Genomic DNA, 25,775 nt, shown 5'->3' on the forward strand with positions numbered 1-25,775 from the left:
AGTGGATCAGACAGAAATGTAATCCTTTACTTATGCTAGACTCCAAGACAGGAAATGAGCAGATGATCCCAATCCGTTTGGGGCTGGAGCACTTGCCCTTTGAGGAGAGCCTGCAGGAGCTGGGCTTATTCAGCCTGGAATAGAGATGGTTTGGATGTGGGCTCACCTGCACCAGCAGCCCTTAACACTTGAAGGGAAGATTCCAAGGAGTTGAAGTCAGGCTCTTCACAGCAGAGTGTGGTGAGAGGAAATGAAACTATGGGCAGAAGTTGAAAGAACAGAGATTCTGACTGGGGACAAGACCCTTTTTTCCATGGGACAGATGAGCAGGGATGTGGCTTGCCCTGGGAGGTCATGCTAGTTCCATCTTTGAAAGTTTCCAGATCCTGACAAGGCATAGACTTGAGCAGCCTGGTGTGAGCTCAGAGCTGGTCCTGCCTAAAGAGGAGCTGGAAACCTCCTGATCTCCCTTCCCACATGCGTTTTCCTGTGATCCTGTGTTGGCAACTGTCAGAAGCAGACTGCCCACACATATAGATGTGCATGGCAAAGAGCCAAACCAACACATCCAGATCTTGCTTCCCACTGGTACTATGAGAGCCCAAGGGAAATTCTAACATCACCTAGGTCAAAAGCAAAATTACCAATCATTTTGGCAGAACTTCACCCATTATATTTTGTCTTTAAATATAATGTCTCAGAATATTTATATATAAATATTTAATATAATTTAAATATAATGTCTCAGAATTTAAATATAATGTCTTAGAATACTAGAGTTTGGCCATCACCTTCAAAGTGGTCATATCACAACGAGTGTCCAGTCCTGCACTGATCAGGAAGCCTGAGCCAGCTGGAATTTGCCTTCACTTGCTAGCTAAGTACCTGGATGGAGACCAGGAATGAGATTTAAAACAACATAGAATATTTAGGTGAGTTTTCTTTTTGGGGTTTTTTTGTTGTTTTGGTTTGGGATTTTTTTGAGGGTTTTTTTTTTGGGGTGGAGGGGGTCTAAGGGCGGAGTTTGTATGTACCTAGTTTAAGGCTGGGCATAGCTGGCTTTTTCTAGGAAACAAATGGCTGTGACTGATACTCAATTTCGAGGTTAAGCATATGAAATATGTGCCTAAAGTGTATGGCTGCCAGACAGTGAGTACATTTAATGATTTTACCTGCTGATACACAGTTAGGTATGACACTGTGTCCATAAAGAATTTCAGTCAGTGCTCATGCAGATTAAATTCATAGCTTCTTACATTTCCGTAGGCATGCAATACATATCTATATCTATCTATATAATCTATATCTATATCATCTATATCTATATCTATATAAATCTATCTATATCTATATCTCAGACTTGAATGTGTGTTTGAAATCTCCTCTGCTTCTCACTTAGAGAACATTAAAATGTAGTGCATTTGAGATCCAAGTACTGACATTAAGTAAATGATTTATTACTTTAGAACACTAAGTGAAATTTGTCATCCAGCTGATTCCCTAACCCATGTTGATATATCCCAGTCTCTGCCACCTCCTACACTTCTGTGCAGTCTTTGGGAAGGGTAATTAAAAAGCAGAGGCACTAGATTGATGAAACACAGGCTAAAATGCTGTAAACATGTTGAGAATGTTAAATCTGTGTGTTAGGATTTTACCCTTTGGGGAATTGCTCTGGGTAAGACCTGCCTTTTTATCACTCTCAGCTGGATGAGTTTCCTTAGCCCAATTAGAGATGTGTGGATTTTGCTACCCCCTTTTCAGTTACATTATTTGATTTAAACATTGTTGCACCAGAATGACTGAAATACAAATTTACTCCAATAAAAATTTGTTGCAGTAATGAAACAATTATTATATTCATAGTAATATGTTATGAACCACCTATGCAAAAACCTCCAAAATTTTTTGTGTTGATTAGGCAAAAATCTATGGCCTGATGAGAGTTACAGAAATACCTGGAGGTTCATAGCTAAGAAAACCTTATTTTTAACATCATTCAGGGTGAAAATTACTTTACTCTGGAACTTTTACTTTACTGGAACCTCAAAAGGATCTCTCTTCTGTATCACCTTAGACGCAAAGCTTTATTCAACTTTAGGTGCAATGAGAGGCATCAGTATCAAAACTGTCTTTTAAGGAGGTAAATCCTCTTTTAGGGATTTACCCAAAAAACAGGGATAAACATGAATTCAAAACACACCACATTATAGTTAAAAAATACAGCAACAAATGAAACAGAAGTCCAAGCAAACATATCTATTTCTCAAGATGTCTCCATAATTAAAGCTAATTTTATCTTCTGGTCTCTATATTGCTATAACTGGATGGTTAAGACCCACACCCCTGTTTAGAGTTCTTTCTTGTCCTTTGTTCTGCCAACAGATTTTTGAGCAAAATTACAGGGCTGGCATGCTTAAATTTCCTCATGAATAAAGACCAATTCCTGCTCAAAAAAGATATGTCTGGCTAAACAGCTATCAAGTGGTGAGGGTTTGGCTTGCTTCATCTGTGTTGTTGGCTCAGATCTACTTCTGCTTCTATCCACAGGGCACTCCCAAAAACAAGCCAAAAAAAGGGGAATGCATTTGCATTTTCTCTGCTCTCAGAAATGCAATCAGAAGTTCATAAAAATGAAAACATTTAGCCTTTCCCAAAAAAAGACCATGGATATTGCTTGAAACATTACAATATATGGATTTTCTCAGTGCAGTAGTGCTTCTACATGCAGGGGTGGGGTAACTGTACTCAAGTTCACTCCTATTTCTTTTCAAGAGCTGAAGACATTGCAGGTATGGGTGAAAACTGAAGTGTGCTTGAGAGAATCTGAAAATACTCACTGGTTCCAACGAGAATTGAATTTGGGACTTGCTATCTGGACTTCCAGAAAATTTCCAGAGATAATTGTAGTGATTAACCTTTTACCACTGCAGACAGAAAGCTGGCATCTGCATAGATACAGTGTTTTGACATCTTCCATAAGAAATTACAATGGAATTGTCACTCTGAGGGTCTGTGACATCCAAGTGTTTAATAATTAAATCCAAGTCTGTACATGTAGAGGCAGTTCAAAATCAATTCTGTGCCATTCAGCAGAGCCTGAGGTAGGACAATGAAAGGGATGAGGAGCCTGGGTAGGATGGATGAAAGAGGTCAAGGGACAGTCCCCAGTCCCAGGTCTATCTGGTGCAGACCGCCCCACCATGACATAGTGCCAAGGAGGTTACTGTAATCACCTGTCATTGCACAACTTCTGGATGTGTGTCAGTTTGAGCCTGAGAAAGGTAAACTTCATTATCATAATGACTAAGCAAAGAGAAAGCCTCCCCTGGTAAATGTGTGCCTCAGATAAACAGAAAATAACTCATATACATACATTGCCGTGGCTGCTGGAATATGGCATCATTTCCAACAAAAAAAAATCACAAAACATTGTAAAATATTTTTATCTTGTATCTTCAAGCAGTAAAGCTTTATTTTGCAATTTTTAAGTTTTATTTTAAAATTGCAGTCTGCAGAGACTGATGCTTGTACTTTCTTCAGACCATGATCTCACCCTTTTTTTCTGTTAGTCTGTAGTCACCCTCCTTTACAGGCCTCAGGACATATTTTCAGCAGAGATACATTTTTTTCAGAGGGAGAACACCAGCTTGTCTGACATTTGTCCACTTCTGTCCCTCTGTGCAGCTGTGTTAGAGTTGTGGCCTGTACAGTGATTTCATACTTTTGCAGGTCAGGAGGGTTGGGTTATTACTCAAATCTAAAGCAATGAAGTAAACAATTCCTACTTTGCTGAAGTTTAATTGGAGTGGGAAGATGATGTGTATACCCAGAGCACGTGTTGCTTGACATGCTCCAGCTTCAGTGCTCAGACATAAGATCCATGAATCACAGGCAGTGACAAAAAGTGTCTCAGGGAACAAGTTAACTTTAAATAATTAGTCTCCCTTTTAAAGACTTCAATCAGCTGAAGACAGGAGGATTAGCTGCAGGAGATTAAAAGGAAAGAAAGAATATATATATAAATATTAGAATTCTGTTATACAACTTCATAAGGCATTTATCATCAAAGTTAAACAGCTCCCAGGAAGAGGACAGCACTGAATCCTGGCCTTTAAATGCCTTTTATTGCCACACTGATGGAGGAAAAGGCAAACAACTGAGTTTTTTTCTCCTAGTATCTGCTGGAAAATGTCCTCCTCATGCTTTTATTGGTTATTTTTAATGATACAGATATCCTGCTTTTTACTGAGAGCCACACAAGTTTTTAAAAAGCATTAATCTAACACAATGGTACAAAGCCAAATGATACCTTTACATCTAACATATACCTTTATATCCATCTAACTTCCATTCACACAACCTGGTAGTTCAAAAGCAATTTACAGTGAACTTGTAGTTGCATCAGCAAGAAAGGAACAAAGAGCTGTTCCATGGAACGACTTGGGGGACTCCTCTCATTTCAAACAGGCTATTTTCTGCCACACTTCAGAGGAAGGTGTACAATAAGCCAGGTAACCTAGAATGCCCTGGATTCAGAAGTGTCTGTTTCAGCTGCAAAAGGTGGATTTTGAATCTTGATTACCACAATTCTCTACAAACCAGAGGCAGTGTTTGTGAATCTCTGGTAAAGAATCTGGTTCATTATAATAAAAATTGGCTTGAAATGCAGGCTTTTATGCCTGCCCATTCAGACTAGATCTGAATCCAGACTGACACAGGAAAACAGGCAATTTCCTTGAAAGAATGTAATTTTACTGATCATATCTAGAACTTGAATTCATGTCTCTCCACTTGGCTTACAATTTCCAGGATGAAAGAAAGCAACCAAAGCTCTAATCATACCAAATGCTGATCATATTCCAGAGACACACATAACTTCTCTTTGGAGGCCAGATACTGAATTCTTGGATGTAATTTTTCGTTCCTCCATTTGGGAGCCTGTAGGACCAGACTGTTAAGAAGAAGTGAAACAAAACTCTGAGTTTATCACACAGTCAGATAAACTGTGTTGTCTTCTTAATTGCCTTTGAGTGATGCTAGCTTTTTTTTTATGCCCAGAGCTTGACAAATACAAAACTTCCTGGGCTTCCCTCCACTGTGTTGACAGAGAATTAACAGTACAACAAATTGTTTCTATAACTCAAAGTTTTCCTCAAGAGGAACTACTTTGTTTGTACTTGCATAAACATGAAAACTCTAGCAAAACTGAATTTTAAGAGAAGCAATGCAATGCAGCCATATCGGTACAGATATTTACCCCCAATCCCATTAATAAGTTAAATACCTTATGAAATATAGGAAGAAAACTACATTTTATCACCAAGTGATTAAATTATTCTAACAGATCTAAAGAGATTTTATTCTTTGCATTGTGGAAAAGAGGAAATGAGATTGGAGAACATTTTATACATGCAAAAGTATCCAGTGTCACAGAAATTGAAGATGGAAATATCTTACAGAGGCTGCCTTCTGGTACCACTGCCCCTTGGGGCACTCTGCACATTCAAAATACTGGCCAGGATGTTAATGTTGATTTGTCAGGTGCCATGATTTATGTGCCTATTTTTGTTCATTGCCCTTTTCCCCTATGTTCTAGAGAGACCAGAACTTCAGCCCTAAATGTAGTGATCACAGAGGCTTGAGGCACAGCAGTTCTACAAAACAAAAAATGTGATGGTTTTAATGACAAACCTTCAGTCCATGAGAAGGGAGTTATCCTTGCTGGTGGAAATCACCAGAGGAATGGAAAAATAAAGTGTCCACCTTGACCGATGGTTTTGTCACCATCAAAACCACAAGCCAGCACTGAGGGCAGTGGCATGATTGCCACTGGCAGAGATTGAACGGGGAAGTTACAGGATTTGCTGTGTGTATCAATGCAGGGCACTTCCTTGCTGCCCTCCAGCATTAGAAGAGTCCCTGGAATAGTCCTTGGCATATTCAGCACAGCCAACAAGGGTGACCTTAGCAGACAGGTGGTCCCCTTTCATTTCATCTAAGAAGAGCTTGATTTTTGCTTAATAGTCTCTGCAGTCACACTCTGCCCATGCTGTTCCTGTTCCTACTTGTGATGTCAAGAATAATGATTATGACCACCACTATTTTGCTATTTGCTTTTTACTTTCTGCTATTTCTCTATTTGCTGTCCACTCTCTAATCTCTACTACTTTTTTGTTTCTTCCTCATGCATATCAAACCAAAACAATGCACAGGTGCTGATAGAGGTGGCAGAACTTTATGGAATTCTCTATGAGCAAAGGAGAGACACTGAGACTTGTCAGTGGCCACTTGAACCTGCAGTCCTGTCCACATCTACTGCTCTATAGGCTTGGCTTGTAGGTGACCTCTGAGGTGGAATCATAGGATATTATAGGGTTGTTCTAGTACAATATCCACAAGTGCAGGAATACAGCTGTATGTGCACAGGAGGTCTGAGATCAGGCTCAGCAGTGAATAATGCAGGGGACATTAAAGAGCAATAAATAACCTGGACTTGTTTTCAGATGGAGTTTTCAGACTGTTTTTCTGACCCCACAGATGCAGTCTGTGGTCATAAGGTGCAACTGTAGCTGCCTTACCACCTAAAAAAAAAATAGTCTTTAGTGTGAAACACTGTGTTACCTTTTGACTAAAATAGGAGTTTCACTTCCTTCAGGTTGTGTGAACAGGAACATGTAGCTGCTTTAGTCTCTATCTCAAAGTCTTGATCTCTAGTTCTCTACTTAACAGAGGAAATTCAAAACTCCTAAAGCTACAGCACAAAACCCCACAGACATGTGAACAGGATTATTATTGGCTTACCCCTAAAAAGGATTACAAATGAGAATTCAGAACAAGACAAGCAAAATCAGTGACTTTCTAGAGTATAAAGAATGAAAGTAACCTTGCTTACAGTCACTGGCACTGAAATAGTTCACTAATGCCAGGGTCTACCTGTGCCTGGCTGTTCATTTTATATACACCTACATTGCTCTAAGAAAATTTGCAAACAGTGTGACAGAATGGAGGATTGCCTACTCTTGAAGTGTTCTATTATAAATGAACTCACAGCAGCTCTGCCTTTCAGGCTAGGAAGAGAGGAATGCCATGTGCAAGTGAAACTGTAGGCTTGTTTGAATAAGCTGCATGTAATTACCCAGACTGGAAGGTGGCCAGGGCACTAAAGCTGACACTAACACTAACCTTGCAGCATTCAGAAGCCAGCATATTTGCAAACTCTTTTCTGCAGTTCATTTTCCAAGGCTCAGCATTCAATAGGAATTTGTTGTCTGTTATATTTGGATGACAGCATATCCTCCTCCCAATTATAGTCCCCCAATCTGCTTTTGCTGACTAGCTCTGATACCTTTAATTTTTTTACTATTAGGGAAATGGAAGAATACAAACACTGGCTTACTCCTTCCTTTCCAGCAACATGGATATGTTTAAGTGGCAATGGAAAATTACTCCCCAGAGTCCCTTCTCAAGTCCAGACAACAGAGATCTTAAAATGGTGAGAGTCATGCTCACCAGGGTGAAGGTTATGAGCATCAGGATGAGGGTCATGCACATCATGAGCACTATACAAACAAAGATACTCTCTACTGAGTCCCAGGGCATACAAAATATCTTTGAAATTACAACCATTAGCAAGCCTGCCCAACTTTGCTTATTTTTAATTTATCTGGTAATCTGCCATCAAAAGCAACATTCTCTCTTTCCTCATTCCTCAGACAGTATAAATAAGGAAGCTCAACAAGCCACTACCTGGAATAAGGAGGAGAGAGAGGTCATTCAGTGTTGTCTTGGGTGGGAGCAGGAGCCAGTTCAGCTGTACAGTTTAGAATCATGGAATCATCAAGGTTGGAAGAGACCTTTAAGATCCTCAAGTCCAATTGTGTTTGTTTTGGAATGATGAGAAATGGGTGGGAGGTGCAGTGGTTTGTCAAGACAAAGGTCAGTACATGCAAGAGAGACTTTATAGGCCTGTTGGCAGAACTTAGTTTACAAGAACAAAAGCTTTTATGGAGCATGACTTATAAACTCTGCCTCCTGGGATTCAGTAAGGGATGCTTCCAGATACTACATCAGCCTTTGAAACTAGAACCAAACAATGGGACTTCTAATTATAAAAATATATTTTTTTGTGAGCTATTTAGTTACTTGGCTATGTGTTAGCCCACAGTGGCAAGGGTTTGCACCTTGATGATTACATTTTCAAGAGGAAGAGGACAAATTTGCACAGTTTTTAGTCTTATGTACGTGGGAGGGAAGAGCGAGCCTGTTGTTGGCTGGCTACAAGTTAGAGGAGCCAGCACCTAAATAGAAAGCAAAATCTCAAAAAAGCAGATCTAACAACAAAGAGGAACATGGACCACATTGTTTTTCCAAGCACATTTCCACAGCAGGTAGAAATGCAGTTATTCCTTATGATTTAAATCTGTGGCAGGGAATGACTGCATGTTTTGTTGCTTGTAGTTAGCTAACTGATGGGCACCCCATGGTTTTGTGTAAAGCAAAGGGTAATGCTTCCTTTTTTTATAATACAACAGGCTCCTCAGAATAGCAAAATTTTTATTCACTCATTTTCATTTTCCTTGGCATTTTCACAAACCTGTGCTTTGGACACTTCATTTGTGCAGTATTGAAATTTTTATCATCTTTAATGAGCTCAGCCAAACAATAGAATAATTTTGTATTTTACAAATACTAGTGAGGAGCTCACTAAGCTGATCCAGAACATTTTTGAAGGCTAATTGTCCCAGAGCTACCTACTGATGTTTATTAAACTAACTGTTCCATGGCTGAGATTTGGTCTTACCTTCTTAAAAGTGTCAGCATTGACTTAAAGACAAAATATTGAACAACAAGGCCTTCTGTCTTTATTACTTCTACTGAAGGGCCTTCCAAGCAGTCATATTCTAATTCTTTTACTGCCAAAGCATTTTTGTACTATCTTCTGTGGCTGAGGCCTTTGTTTAAAAAAGGTTGAATTAAATGTTACACTTACTGCCTTTGTGATAGAACTGCTCATATTTTCTGCATCTCCACACTTTTACCTTTCCTCAGTGTGTGCTCTGATCATCTCTATGGGGCTTCTCTATTAAACTAACAGATTGGAAAGCTGGAGGAGAAAGAAGAGTTGGGTGAGTTCCTTTAGCAGTAATTTGACCTAAATGTCTAGAGACTTCCACTCAAAGGCATAATGTAACAGTATAATAATGAAAAAATAAGTGGCTATAGCTTCATAGCATTAGCCAATGGAGTAGCTTGGTCCCTTTGATCTCAGTAGTGCTGCAAATAGAATTTATCAATTTTTTCTTTCCAAGATTCAATCTTTGCCTTTATGAGTTTCTCTATAGGCAGATAAATGTACTCACACTATACTCCTGACATGCAAAGTCAGTGTCAGGAACTGGCCTTTGAGATGAAAAAGTTCAACTTGGTAGAATACCCATGGGGTTAAAGCCTGTTGTTTTAGGAAAACACTTTTCTATCTTTTCCAGCACCAAAAAGCACTTAAAAACTCTGATGTAGCTTCACAGAAATTAATTACATATTAACATACTATAAATGTAGTAAAATATTATTATGTGTTTGTATTCTGGTCAAAATGAACACTATACAAATAACAGTTAAGATATTACTTTGGCTATGAGACAACCATAAAACAGACAGCAAGGGCTAGATAAAATGAATGGTAATCAAAATGGTATTAAGTAGTTTTCAAATGGGACAACAGTTTTCATTAACATCAGCAGGAATTACAGAGATAATGGGAAGGTCTACAGAGTTCTGAAATGGATTTTAGTGTTCCAGTCTGCAATAATCTGCTGTGACAGCACCAGATCTCACACCATTTAGTCACATCAGCTTTCTGCATTGACTTCAGCTAGTGTATTTTCCTCTATGATGAGCACAGGTCATCACGAAAAAAAAAAAAATGAAAATTCAAAAAAAAAGCTAATTTTCACCATTTCATTTTTATTGGTTGTGGAAGGAACAGCTCATACTAATATAGCCTAATATAGGAGACTTGTACTTATTTAGCAACTGGTAGAGTATCTTTGAAAAGAGATAAAAAGTTTTTTTAGACTATTACAGAGAAAAGTGAAGGTTAAAAAGGGAATAATTTGGTGAAAATACAGTGAACATTTCAAACCATAGAAATGGTGATGCAGTATATAATTTTAATTTTTGAAAGGAGTTTTTCTTTATAACAAACTGTTTATTAAAAGTACTCAAATTCAATTTCTAATGGACCCTTTAAATTTTGCATAAAGCAGGGTGACCTCCTTAGCAGTAAGGAACATATGGGCAGCATGACACAGTTCATCAGATGTCAGAACAGGCTTTACTTACCAGGGTGGATCTCAGCTATGTCTGAGTATAAAGTTACATGCTGGGAACATATTGTAAAGGCAAATTTACTAATTCAGACATCAAAATTATGAACAAAGTATTTACAGTTAAATTAAGGTCAGAAGTGAGAAACAAATGAACCCCTGCTGAATTAATTTTAAAAAGTACAGACTGTAGTGTTTGAGTTCTCAAGGTCAAGATATGAGCTTTAGATCTGAAATGTTCCTTTCTTTTGTTTACCTCATAACAAAAGTGAACTATAACCTCTCCCTTTTATGATTTTCTCTCTTTCCCTTCACACAAGGACGATGGATATTACAACCCTAAAAACCTATATCAAGAAAATAACATAAAGTAAACTTCATCCTTTAGCTACAGCTGTTTAATTCATTAGTTCCATGAGACTACAGAGATCCAGCAGGACAATGAATTTGTCTCAGGGGATTTAACTGGAAGCTCTGAGAATGTCTGATTTAGCTCTCAGAGAAATCGATGCAAAATTTACAGTGATTTTGGATAAAAATTCATCAGATCCAACAGGAAGAGAATTCTGAGTTAAAGCTGAAATTTATCATGTTTAGTCTTGTGCTTTTTCAACTCCCTCTTTAGTGAAAAATTGACAGAGTAAGTGAGAAGTTGTGTGACAATGACTGGCTCACTATTGCTTGATCTGTGTTTTCCCACAGCTATTCCTGTGTACACTATTATTCAAAATGAAACACATAAATACATACATTCATGTGCACAGTTGCCTCTCATAAATATAAGCCAGTACCTAATGGGAACAGTACAGGTAAGGGGAAACACATTGTATTTTAAAATTTTATTTTAATATTCTAATAATTTTATTGAAAATAATTATTAATGTAAGTTGAAAGAAAAAACCAATATGGGTTAGATTAATTTCCTGACTTTTAGTGATGTTGATTTTAATGAATCTTTTTGGAAACCTGTGGTTTCTAAAGACAAACATCTGACAAAGACCTTTAATTCCTTTTCAGTTACCAAATTTCAGTTAAGAGAGCTGATGCTATACAAAAGCTATGCCAATAAATGTCACAAATATTCATTATTAATTTTATATGGTGGGTATACAATTCCTCTCCCTCAACCTTATACACATTTTTCTTCATGTTTTTTTGTTCCAACAGTGCATACAAACTGTCCTTCAAATATCTTTTAAAAGGAAATGTTAGTACTGGCAGCTGATGTGTTGTAGATGTACCTTGGCAGAAGAGAAATATCTTGCTTTAAAAGGTACCTGCCCTCCAGCATTTAGCAAGAATGTCAAACTCTAAAGTAGGTCAGCCTTGTAATTCTGAGCAGTCTACTTGTGACAAGAGAAGTGTAAACACCGTTCTAAGTGTTTCTGTGCAGTTACCACCCTCGTGTTTGTTGTATGTCTCTTGGCCTACTTTTCTAAATTCTTTGTTCCTATTGTTTGGTACCCGAAGCTTTTATTCATGGAGCCTGAAAAGTTAGAATGAACTCAGAGCTGGCAGATGTGTGTCAGCTCTGGCCACAAGAGCGGCAGGAAGGCTCTTCTCTGGGTCATAGCCAGCACAGTTTATCCTCATCCAAGGAGCTGTATCTCTTTCATTCCTAGAAGAACTTCACCCAGAAGTGAAATCCAGTCAGGATTCCTCACAGGTTTTCTGCCTTCACAAAAAATGTCATTTACTTGAAAACAGCCCAGAGGAAGGTTGATTCTTTGAGAGGCTGAGCACAGTCTCTGGTGGTGGAGGTGGGTGACAGTAGTTGTGAGCCTGGTGAATAGCTGAGCCCAGAGCAAGATGCAAATATTGGGACAGAAATGAGGACTGGTAGATGACATGTTTCCTTCCCTTTGCCTTCATGGGATACTTCCATTCTAGGAAATGGAATAGGTCCATTTTCCTGAGACAAAGTCACTAAGGAATGATTATAAATGTTCTAATTTTATCAAGATATATACAGTAATCTTGGTCAGGTGCTTAAACAGGACTTGGGTGTCCTGCTTAATGCAATGCTATTGCATTGCTGTGGCAGGGGCAAGAAACATGGCTGAATGTAAATTAAAAGCAGCGAGGTCATAAACAAGGAAGAATGCTTTATTTTAATGAAGCTATTCCTTAAAATTTCCTGCTAGAATAGCAAGTATTTTTCTTTCAAGCATATATATCTCAATTAAATACCTCAGTGTCATATGCTATAATATGTTCTTTAAAATGGTTCTTATGATCCACTGTACTACATTTAAACACATATTCAGGGATCTTAATTTGGTTTTTTTTATGTGTATTTTTAATTAACTGATGTTTATTAAAAATAAATATTCATAAGACAATTAGTACTAAGTAGACTTCTGCAATCTATTTAAGTATGTTTGTACTGAAAATATTTTGGAGAGATAAACATTACTTTGCTTGGAACACAACTGATTTCAACAAATGTCAACTGAATCAATTTAAGAAGGTGAGTTCTAGATACAAAAAATCTTTAATTAGACATTGGATTATGGTGCTCTGTAATTTTGCTTTCTAGAGTATATTTTCATTTATTATCAATAATTGATATTTTGTCTTTGAAAAAGAATACACCATCATAGTACACCTGTTAATGACACAGATGAAAAAAAAATAAACTGGCAAGAAGCTTGAGAGTAAACACAGTTATTATTTAACGAGCAATCTCCCATTGCTCCCATTACTAAACTCCTTAGTACTTAGCTTAATTATGTCATTGGAATGCATGCTTAACATTACACATAACAGTTAATGAGCTGATTCTTCCAGTCATCAGCTTCAATTAACTAGTAATCTAATCAGGCTGACCTCTATATTTCAGGGACTGACCAATAAAGCAGGCAGCAGGTAGTCATGAACTCTGCAGCGCTACTTCAACACTCATTAATATTGGACTTGTGATTTAGCAAACCACCTGCCAGTACAAAGTTGCTCTAGATCAGGAATAAATCCGTGATCAAATTTCTGTCAAAGTAACCATGGCTCACAATACGAAGTTTTCTCACCTTTCTTTTTGGCTGTAAATTGATAAATAGTATTAAACAGGCATAAGCTCTGATAGAAAGAAATTAAACTTTTACTTTATTTTTGTATGCAATTATTTTAAGTTGCACTTGAACCAGGCTATGCATTTTTTCTTGTTTAATTCTTAACCATGTCATTTTTCACCCCAAAGGTCACCAAAGTAATTTTGCCCCAGGAGGTATGGGATTAAATAGGCTAGGTTTAGTTTGTAAGGAGAGGGAAGGAACTGGAAGGGACATTTTGTGCCTCAATGAGTTCATGCTGCTGCACATGTCAAAATGAGCAGACATCAGAATAATTCAAGTGGAAACTCAAGACCAGTGTAGTGAATTCTGCCCAACAAGCCCAGCCAATGTGTTTCTCTGACATGTGGGTGATGGTAAGACAGCAGTTAAGCAGGCTGAGAGTGGGATCATTGTGTGGGATGTTTTCATTGCTGTGATAGTGAATTGCAGTTCACCAATTGCAAATGAAGGACTCCATCCAGAAACAGAACTGATGGCTGGGAATGGTCAGCCAAAGTATGGTGTGGGGTAGCTGGCTGCCATCTCATGTAAAGACTTTGACATAGATATTCTTCCATTTAAGCAAATCCATTTGAATGGTCTTTTATTTCAATGACAATTTGGCTATTTTATGGGTAAGCTGTGTGTGCAATTTCCTACTCAGTTACTGCAGAGATTGGAAAGGTAGATATATTTAAATTTTGAATTGTAGATTTCCATTTTAAAAACAGACAAAGAATGACCCCAAACCTGCAAGCTCTGCATTGCTACATTTTTTACTAGTCATTGGAATCAGAGGCAAAATTTACAAGACAAAATAGGCTGTGAAACCTGTTCTTAGAAACAGCAGTGTTTCCTCATTTTTGCTTTCTATGCTCAGTTCCCTAGAAAGCTGGCTGCAATGAACGTACAATACATGATTCAAACAGTTTTCAGAAAGCTAACTTAAACAACATTCAGATAGAAGATTTCTGTCAGCTATTGTACAGTACCTTCTCTGTATATGTATGTTGATATAATTCTATCAGTTATGGCAGTTCTTCATGGACTCACATTCTGAATCATACCTTTCTTCAAATTTGCTTTCTTCAAATTTCAGTTATGGAGAGGGAACTAACTTCTATACCAATAGACCTAAGACTAATTCTGGATATAGTAATTACATGCCATAAAACATTATTAATAGTTTAATCATTACAAAAATATTCATAAATATTTTCCTATTCCTCAAAAAATTGATCAAACTGGAAATAGGTTCAATGCTTTATCAGTGTTAGATAAATAACAATCCTTTTCTGACTGCGTAATGAGTAAGAAAATGAAGGCTTGGAAGACTGTGCTTGTGTTGCTCTGGGAAGTGGAAGTTCCACACCAATGTGTTGCTTCTCCTATTAAATTGCTTGTTTGCTCCCAGAATCCCTTCATATTTGATTAACAAACTCTCTCCAAAACAGATTTATTAGAGAAGCTGTCACTTCAAAGAAGGATGGATTTCATTGCTTGTTGCTGCTGGGAGTCAGACATCAGCTCCTCTTCTAGAGCACTCTAAGGTGCTTGCATTCCTAAAATACCAGCTCAGGTATTAGTCCAGACAGATTCTTGTCTCAGCTTTTATTTAAAGTATTTTGAGATTCCAATTCTAGTACTTCAAAGTTCTCATATTTAATAACTAATATTTAAAATAACTATCTAAACTGCCTACTGGTAATTTCATTTATTTCTTCCTCAACCAGCACTTGGTTTTGATATTGGAAATATTGATACCATCCACTCTATAAACAATCTTTTACATATAAAAAAGATCCCACTCACTCCATAGTTTTATTTCTAGGCTTAGCAAGTCTTATTTTTACAAGTCTTCACACTTTAGTTTTCACAAATTTTCTCTGAGTTCTTTTCCATTTATTCCCCTCAGACACTTTCAAAACATGGTAGATAAAAGCCAATGTGATTCTTAAATTAAGAGCTTGGCCTTAACAATGTCAAACAGACTGCAATAGTTTTTCCTCAGATATAACACACAAGACTAACTAATTAACTAAGAGCTAAAATTAGCCTTTGTTGTTGGTTTGTCTTGAAAATCATAATAATGCTGGCTCAATCTCACTTGAGGAGCACAAAGGATTAGTTTGATAAGTTTTGTTCTTGACAGCTTGTTGCTTAGCATTACCCTTTCCCCGGAGAGCTTGCAATTATACCATTTAGCAATTTGTTATAGATTCTTCCCTGGAACACTTTTTCTCTTCTCTTAAAAAATGGTTAAAATACTTGTCCTTTATGTACCCTTTGATGTGTGCCTTCCTTGCTAGTGGTACGGGCACTGTGGGGACTAGTTCCTGAAGAGAATACAATCAGATGCCCTCCTCCCCTGAATGTGGCCACTTTTGTTTTTTTAAGTGCCCAGTCTCTAGTGTTTCCTAGCAAGTTATGGGAAAAATTGTATAAGTAAAAAGGAACAAAAGGAAAGAAGCCTAATCCCCAACATCTTGTTATCAAACAAATATTTTTTAATAAATCATTTATGGCCAAAACCAAGGAAACATGGTAACCATTACTGAAAATATACTCATTATGACTCCAAAGCAATAGAAACAGTTTTTGAACATTTTTGTTGTTTCGTGAATAACATTGGACTATATCTTTGATATTTTCAAAAGAATCTGGTGAATTTGAGGGCTCACTGCATAGCAGTCAAGTCAGATCCATCACAAGGAATTTAAACACCATAAAAAGGAAGAGAGCACACACTAGTTAAAAAATCACAAGAAGGGAATTAATAATTCAAAACTTTAATCATCTTATGCTCTCTGTGTAAAAGTAAAGTAAACATTGGGGGAAACAATTCTGGGCACTTGATTTTGTATACTTATCTTGGTGTGTTTTAGTCAGTCCAGTTTACAATCTCCCAGAGTCCTTCGGGTGACACTTCAGGAATTAGCGTAGGCCAAAAGGATTTTTAATTGGCTATTGACATTAAGCTACACTACTTATTGACTACGGGTATGACTAAAGCTATTCTATGCCAGCACTAAAGATCAATTAATGCATCCTTAGCTTGTTATAATCAATGTACCTAAGCCAGCAAGAAGTTAAGACATGAATTCAAACTTCTCCAAGGTTCTGTTCAGATTTGCAGAGTTTTGCTGCATTTTAATGCAGGATTTGAGTACACACTGTCCACCCAGTTAGCTAAATCCTCAGCAAAGAACCATTGTGTCTCCAGAGTTTGTGTACATATTTAAAGTTTACATACACACAGAGAGACTAATATGCAGACAGAAAGTACAAATAAAACTTGTTTAACGCAAAACGTTTGAGGTGTGTTTTTCTATGTATGTCTGGCAATTTTTTTCACCAAGGATGACTTCCGTTCAAGGAAATTCCTTTAAACTTGGCAGGGAAAGGAAACATAATGAAACTTTGATGACACCTGGACCAATATAGCAACAGAAAATCCCTCATGATTTTTATGGCAGTACGAGCAAACGAGGACACTGGAACCTAAAGTAAACTTGACAGATTTTTTTGCAGTTGGTTATGGTTTGGATTTTTCACATGAAAATATAGCAAATGTTGAGGAAAAGTGCAAACAAAAATGTTATAATCAAGCTATGTTTTAAAATCATTAGAAACGCAGAAAACTTGTGAACAGTAGGCTTACATCTGAAGATGAAGCCCTTAGCTTGAAAAAAATTTCACTGTTCTTTGTGAGTTCTCACTGAGGATACATAAAGGATGTTATGTGCCTGTGATCCCTGTATTAGAGAAGGTTATTATTTATCAGAGGAATTGCATGCACACATAAACATACATAAACACACACACAGAGTTTAAGTCTCCAGGATTCCTAAAATAGAAATTTGAACTCCACTTAAACAAACTATGGAGTGTCAAATACCCCTTTCCTCACATACCAAGGACCTTGTCACAGGCTCTTCTCTGCATGTGCTCAAGTAAAGAGAGGACTCTGACAGCTTGATCTGAAGGGCTCTACACCTGACTTGGATCAGAGGTAAAGCTTGTATAAATTATGGAATCCTTCCCTCCCTGACCTCTGTTGTGAGTGCGTCAGGGAGTGATAGATGCAGGACAAGGGAGTCCTCTGAAATAGTAAAATACCAAATATTTTAGAGCTTCAGCAATCAAAATTCTTTGGATTCAACCAGGAAATCTCAAGTTCCTACTACACACCATGAAGGAGTGTGAATAAGGAGAAGGTAAGGAGATGAATCTGTGACTATATTCCTAGAGAAGATACATTTGATATCAATGGCTCTTCAATTTATATATGAATGCAAGGTCAAAATACTGGAAGCTGGTACTGAACTGTAAATCAAACAAAAAACTCAAAATGATGGAATTAAATGGAAAACAACAAAACTATTAAAGAATGTGGTTGGCTCTCCCTCTGCGCAATTTTAAAATCTAATTGAATAGATTTTAAAATATATGCTCTGGGTCAAACAGGAATAAGCTAACTTAACCATCTACAAAAAAATCTAAATGGACATAGGGAATCCATCTATAATCCCTGGAGAGAGACTGGAGTGCTTAGGGGATAGTTTAGCCTATCTTTATCCATGGACACTGTGAAGATGAAACCTGTATTTCATGCTAGTATTATTTGAAATGAAGGTTAGGAAACAACTTTTTAATCCAGGAATTGAATATTTTTTCCATTTTAAAACCAAGAAATGTTTTGATTCAGGAGGCATATTGCAAGTAAACTCGTATGTTTGTAAACCTTCTTCCAAAATTCAGAATCTACATCCTTTCAGGTTTCACAGTCCCATAACTTTTTTTTTTTTTCCAGGCAACTATTTCATATCATATTAAAAAAAAAAAAAAAAAAAAAAATCAAAGCTCAGAGATGGCTTCATTTGCAACATATTTCTATTCAGAATGACCCAGAAGACCTTGCAACTTTTCAAACTGTATTCCAATATATTTTTTGTTAGGCATCTGAGTGACTAAACACTGTTTCTAACCATAGAATTTCATGTTGTCTCCGGTGACACCTCTTTCTGTAGTATATTAATCTTAAAAAGACCCAAAAAATTACTATGATTTTTTCTTAGAATAGTTAAAATATGAATACTATTGAAATATTTTTATATCTATTTTAATCTTCACCAGTTTGCCATCACCATACAAATCAGAGGTATTTTTGAGCATCACTGGCACCCTAGGATTCTGTGCAATGTGTATACCACAGTGAATTGTTCACTTTGAAAGCTGCAGATTCTCCCTGGCTAGTAGGCAAGCAGACATCAAATAGACCAGTCAAGCACCGAGACAGCAGGGAGGCCTTGAGCACTTGATCCCAAACAATTAGAGGAAAACAGTAGCTGAAAGCATAAATTTAGGCTCTTTAAATTGAAGGATAGCATTTCTAGTGAGTGATACAATTCCAGTTCTGGATTGGTTAGAGGTTATTCGTGTATCAGAACAGTCTAAACTCAGAATTTAGTTTAAAAATATGGGGCTTCCTGTCAGTTCAAGAGTCAGCACTTAATCTAATTGTAGGATCAATGATATAGTTTGCATGAGTCTCTGGAATCCAAGCAAAATTTACTGTAAGTTATTGAATCAGAAAAGAGTCTATGTCATATAAAAATCTCCACTGACTGGAAAAGCTAAGTTTTCAAAGTAGTTGGGTTATTTGAACAATTCTCTATTTACTCATTCTATCTCACTGTTGGCCTAATGTAAGCTTGACATGGAACAGTATTGAAAGGACTGAACTTTTTAGATTTTACAGTCTAAGATTTTTTTTGTGCTTGTGGACACTTTACTTCAATTTTGGCTGGGGGGTGTCCACAATTCTTCTTGATTCTGAAGCACAAAGAGAAGTCAGGTCTGAAAGATTTCTAAAAAGACATTTACCATATCATCCTTCAGAGCTCTTTGGAAGAAATAGAACTTCTAAGAGATTCATATGATCAGTTCTCTAGATCACTGTAAAAATCACCATGATTGCAGGGAAATCTTATAGTTGCACTTACAGGGAGAGACTGCAATGGAAACAGTTTTGTTCTTTCATTTTATGCTTCTTATCAACAGAACTAAAAGAAATATTTATATAAGAATGTGTAATATGCTGGTGATTGCTACTCAGAATGGAAAAATATGGATAGTTCAATTGATGTTCATTGTGTTGCCAGAAAGTGAAGAGTTACTGAATTCTGCTAAAATGCCCTGGAAACTCATAGACTGGCTAAATCCTGAGAATTTCCAAAGGGAGGGTTTAAAAATAAACAATATAGAGGTCTGTAAAATTAGGTCTACTTTGCCTATATAATAAATATTCTGAAACCAGGCTGTGTAAAATATAATGTAGGCATCAAAAGGAGAGGAATGACCTACTAAACTGTAATAGTACATGCACTGTTTTGTTATTCTATCTAAAAATTTCCGGCAAAAGCAATAGCAGAACTAGCATCTCCTTTAAGATTTGTATGGATTTTTGTTAATCTGTAATGAGTTATTAAAAACTAAGACACAATTTAATTAATAGCAGCAATGACAATAGGGCTTAGTTGCAATGCAGCATTTTTTCACAGGAGATTTCCTGATATTTAATTAAAGTAACCACAATAGTAAAAGGGCTCAGTAGAACTAATCTTATAGTAAAATCTTATACTAATGTAGATTACTGTCAAATTAAATCCTGACCATCAATCCTTAGGAAGCAGAAAATAAATTGCATTGATTTTTTCAACCTAATTTTAATTTTTCAAATGCATAAAGCAAGTGGTACAGAAATAGCTTTCTTAATCATTAAACTGTGCTTAAAGGGCAGTCCCAAATCCTAATAACTGATTGCCACAAATTGTACTGCTATTCTTCCTCTGTGAAAAGCAATGTAACTGCTCTGGATCTACAATCTGTGAGTGCACAAAAGGATTTGTCCCACTGATTACAATATTAGTTTCATGACAACGAAGACTGAAAATTTTGAGTACCAGCCCCAAGCTATAGATTTACACATGAATCATAGGATCATAGAATGATTCGGGTCAGAAGGGACCTTCAAAGATCTCTAGTCCCTCCTCTGGCATGACAGGGATATCCTCCACTATATTAGATTGCTCAAAGCCCCATCCAACCTGACCTTGAACGCTGCCTTGAACACAGTCTTTAAATCTAAGGACTTTTTTAGGGCTACATTTAATTTCTCCATTAATGTCACAAAAGAAGCAGTTCATTTTCTTCTTCTTTGTTAGTTGACTAGCACAATCATAGATCATTTCCCCATACCTCACATTTTATTTTGACAGAAACACAGACAAAGGACAAAGAATAGTACAAAAGGCTGGAAAAGTGACGTGGCTAAGGTAGTTTATGCCAAAGACAAACTTATTTACACCTCTACCACAGTTTCTAATCTATTTGTAGGCTACATATTCCTTCAGAAAGAAATCAAGGGCAAAATTTAGCCATCTGGTCTTCCTTCAGATGCATTACTCAGTTTATCAACTGCACTGCTGGGCACAATAATTCCTGATGAGCAGAGCTGGCATCCAAACAAGCAATGCCACCAAAAACACTTGAGTCTGGAAACCTCAAGATAGCGTATAGTATTTCCATTTAGTTTGTTTTATAATAACATACAAGTTTCTTAAATTCTACATCTGTAATACCTCATTCTGATATATTAATGTTCTCAAAATATATTTCTTTGTGTCTTCATTTGTTATACACAAGATTAAAGAGGTGAAACAGCCATCCAAAGACTAGCTAGAGACAGGTTGCAAAATATCCAGAAGATCAACTATTGCTCTGTCTACTGAGCTGGCATGTTTTTTCACTGACCCTAAAAATTATGTTTAGTTCTTATTTGTGTAAAAAAATCTGTATTTCTTTTCTGTGGATAAACAAAACACAGCTGGAGAAAGTATGACCTTGCTCTGGAGACCTCATGTCCCAAATAGGACAGCAGCTGTCTCAAGGCTGGCTAGCCAAACTTATCAAACTTTTTGCTTCTCTGAGTTTTTCCTTGCAAGTAAATGAGGATTAGATTGCCAAAGCATCTCCTGCTGATATTTTACCTGGCCTTAATAGTTTCTAGAGACCATTTTGCCTTTTCCACTTGTGTTCAGTTAGATACCCTACAATGTTAAATACACTGGTGAAGATACATAGGAATGAGCACTTTAGAACCACCTAGAAAAAGTCCTAATATATACAGCAGGACTGACTATCATTACTGTCAGAGTACTCAGAGGGTTTTAATTCTGGGATGTGCTCAAAGAACAGGTGCTTCACAATACAGCCTTTGAACAAGTCATCTAGTAGGTAAACCAGAATATAGATTTTCAGCAATGTTTGCTCTTTGATATGAATGCTTTTACTACAGCTAAACCAATTCAGGTTACACAGCAACTGTTCTCCACGTTACTCAGAGAGCAGCCTTGGAGACCTGCTGTGCCAGTAAATGTCATCCTGGAAGGAGCAGCACTCCAGAGCTTGCACAGCCATTCACTTGAGTCTGCTTGAACTCAGTATGATGAAATATTAAAAAGCCGAGAGACATTGGGACTTACTGTATGCAGAGAAGAACCCAAGCAGAGAGACAACAGCATGTGTTGCATTGTAAATTTGGGATTTCCTCCTCTGCTATAGCCAAATAAAATGCAGATTTCTATTTGCAACATAGATTTTTGAGTCATTATCTCTAGATTTCAACCTCTATTCAGAGTTACCTAACATATAAGAATTTAATGTTGCGCCATCTTCTTTACACTCAACAGAATATTGTTGCAGATATAATGCCTTCCTGCAGAAAAAAAATACACAATATTGTTAATAATGATACCTCTGGCACAATTAATTTGCCCAAAGAGAGTATTTTATCATTAAAGATCCCTAGGATTTCCCATCTGGTCTTCAGCTATTCTTCCAGAAGTGCATGAGTTTTCTGAAAGTCTTGCGGGACACAGCTAGTACTGTTGATGTTCCAAATGTCCTAATACATCTCAGCTGACACTGGAATAATCAGTCTGTATTTATTGCTACAAAATCCATTATTGATCATCTGTCAAAATATGAGACAGCACAAATCCATCTGTAGGTAAACAGACTTCCATAAGTCATCTAAGGATAAAATATTTTATGAACAGCTGGTCCTTCTGTGAGGACTGTGCCAAGCCTTCCTTTGCACTCTTAAGCTTGTGAGGCATCTCCTTCATTTTTCAGCATTCACCTAAAATAAACCTTGCCATCTACTGCTACTGCTGAAGAGAGTTAAGTAAAGTGCAAAGTTCTGTGTAGTGGCATTTCACTCCAAAACAAGTGACATATGTTGTGTGTGGTTCACCATGATTCAGAAATCGTGATTTAGCTTGACAAAGCTGGAATATTCCCCTGTGGATAAAATTTTGCCCTTTATGGCGTGCAGGGGAAAGTACAATTTAAAGGCTTCTAGTAATGTATTGTTATTGACTGAAACTTTCCAGAAATAATAGAGAAGTAACTTAACCTAAGGGCTACTGTAAAAGAGCAGAGATGACAATGTAATAAAGAAATCAATGCCCCAAACCAAACAAAAACAAACCAAGCATTCAGAGTGGGTTTTAATTATGCCCCATTTTCATTACCATGTAGAATTGATGTATTTCTAATACTGATTCTTACCTTACTGCTAAGCCCACAGATTCTTGTTCTAACCGCTTTTTTTGGAAGTGAAATGAAATCCTTAGTACTTCACTGCCTAAATTAGGCATTAACATGTGCGTGCTGAACTCTAGGCTTTGATATCCTATACACTAGTTTGTAGTGCTTAACATTTTCAATTTCATTTAAAATTATCACATATAAAAAGCTGTCCCTTGACTAAGAATGCACGTAACACATGGTTGTGATGGGATGACAGAAAAATCTGAGAAACAAAGAATATTCCATCAACACTTAGAGTAGTGCCTTTGCAATGAAAACTTGTACTGTCCTACCATCCATCCCAGCACTGATAACTACTTCTACAGCAGCTTGCTCTGTCATTGAATGCCACAGAGTCCCCAGTGCCTTGGAGGGTGCCCTTGGTTATGGTACAGGCAGCCTCCTTCACACCCAGCCTGAAGGGTCAGCACTCACTGGTTTTGCATTAGCTCTTGAAATTGTCAGTCCAGGGCCTGTGGAAAATTCAGCACTCTATTAATCCATTTTGGCCATTTACAGTTCAAATCAATGATCCAGCGTTTCTCTCTGTGTTTTCCCATCCCACTCTGTGCACAGACTGCTGCTCAGTTCCTCCCCAGAAGCAGCTCAGGGGTTTTGCTCTCTGCAGGAAGCGACACATAGCTGACAGCAACACCCTCACTCAGTTTTTATTCTCCCAGGTGTTACAGCTCCATAAGACATTTCTAATCCAGACTCTGATCTCTCAGACGACGTATTTGGCCTCACTGTCTGTCCTTGGCTTTCTGTAGACCTCAGCCATTTCTTCTGTGTGTTCAAAGACTTTTCTTGGGAGAGTACTCCTTGACATCTACTAGCTCTATTTTTCTCACAACCTGGTCTTGTATAATAATCCCATTCTAATAAGATAAAATGGACATTATTTACTGCTGTCAGTACTGTAGCTGCAGCACAGAACTGTTTCTGTTGGGAATCACCAAGAACCTCCTGGTTAAATGTGACTACTCCCTTACCTGCAGTTTACTTACTTGCTTGTCAAGAGCCTGAGTTTACAAAGGGGAGCAAGGAAAGCTTTCAGATAAGAATTCACAGCAATCCTGTGAGCAGCAAACTGACAGCCCTTCTACAAGTCTTTTTTCCACAATTTGGCTCTTTGCCAGACAAATAATGTGTAACAGAGGAATTTCTTATATGACCTCGTAAGGAGTCATTCAGATCCACAATATTGTACAAAACAGAAGTGTTATAAATAATAAGGAAAACTGATTCAAGATGAAAATCATTGTTCCCTAGATTAGAAGAAGCTTGATTATAATTATACCTTTGTGGTCATGTTGGTATTTAACCTGGCTAGGCAGGAGAAGCGGCTCCAGGTACAAAAGAGGCTGAGAACTTCTGTGTGAAACAAAACCAGCCACATTACTGCTTCCCTCAGAGCAAGTCAGATGTAGATCCAAAGAAAGATTTATAATCTCCTTTTTCATGATCTCTGCACTTCTTTTTCTGCCTTTCACAGCTCTTTGAAGATTCTTGTTGGACTGAAAAATATGTATACATGTAAAAGTGGTGTTTTTTCCCCACTGACCTAGATCTGTGCTTGCAAGCAGAGCACCAGTGTGTTGGCTTTGGATTTCAGTCTTTGCTCTGGAAGGAATCCAGAATGTCCAGGCCCAGTCGACATCTGGAAAAAGTAGAGTTGACTGTAGGAATCTCAAACCCATACAAAGGGGCTGTGTTTGAGAAAGGATCACAAGACTTACCTTCTTTTGCTTCTAGGACTTTGCTTTGATCTTTTTCAGATCCATCACTGGTAATCGAAAGTTACTTCTGATGGCTCTATGAGGGCTCATGAAAGGGAATGTGGCCTGTTTATTCCACTTATCATGGGCTGATAAACATAATGCAAAGCCATAATTAGCAGCAATGATTAAAATATCAGTAGTCACAGTTAATGGCTGATGACTGAACTGTCTGTATGTTATCCTGATGTGACAATGGTAGGCCATGTTGTTGTCCCTGTTCCATGGGGGGATTAACTCACCAAGATTGTTAATCAACACATTTCATAGGCCCTTTCTGCCCACACAATTTCTCTTTAATCCCTTGTTCCAGGACTGACAGACTTAATAGCTGCTTTTAAAATTGGAGGGAACATGAAGAAAACCTGATTTCTAGCATGCATTATATTTAAAAATATGAGTGTTAGCTGTCAGGCAATCTTTTTTTTTCAAAAATATAGTTTCATTAGCTGAAATTAGGCATTAACCCAAAGGAAGTGCTGCTCTGAATGTCACTCTCTCCACTCTCAAAGTAGAGGGCTGCTTACCACTCCATATCAACCTGTCAGAAAGAAAGAAAGAAAGAAAGAAGGAAAGAAAGGGAAAGAAAATAAATAGAAAGGGAAAGAGAAAAGAGAGAATTTGCTCAGAAACATTAAGTGATGCCAAAGAAAGTTGATAAAGGTATTCTCTGTTCTTTGAAGCATCAGAATGACAAATCACTAAGACCTGTTATTGTGGATTTACTAGGACTTGCTGCCTTTTGAGGCCCCTGAAAGCACAGGCACTGCAGAGGTTATGTGCATGGCTGCTCAGGCTTCAACATGTGGGTAATCCTTATGCTCCATTTTCCAATGATTTTCAAACGTTTGTTTGGGGTATATCAGTTCTTTAACTTTTTGATTTGTTTGCAACCTACAAATTCAGCTCCAATATGTGCCAAAGATACTCTTACTTGCAAAACTAACTTTCTTTCTTTTCTT

The 25,775-nt window shown here is 37.4% G+C and overlaps 1 long non-coding RNA gene across 6 annotated transcripts in view; it reads right to left on the bottom strand.

Moving 5' to 3' along the window:
• Nucleotides 1-3,440: 3,440 nt before the first annotated feature.
• LOC310912756 overlaps nt 3,441-25,775 on the bottom strand; it is a 65,923-nt gene continuing 43,588 nt past the window's right edge. For 3 of the 6 annotated variants that reach the window (XR_014590708.1, XR_014590710.1, XR_014590712.1), the window contains 2 exons: nt 4,846-4,954; nt 3,441-3,986 (listed from right to left, as the gene is read on the bottom strand). This is a non-coding gene — a long non-coding RNA (uncharacterized lncRNA). Of the gene's footprint in view, nt 3,987-4,845; nt 4,955-24,768; nt 24,903-25,775 lie in introns of those variants that run through there. The other 3 variants (XR_014590709.1, XR_014590711.1, XR_014590713.1) reach the window with 2 other exon arrangements.

Source organism: Zosterops lateralis, assembly GCF_965231275.1.
Source record: "Zosterops lateralis genome assembly, chromosome: 1".
In the NCBI taxonomy this organism is placed as follows: domain Eukaryota; kingdom Metazoa; phylum Chordata; class Aves; order Passeriformes; family Zosteropidae; genus Zosterops; species Zosterops lateralis.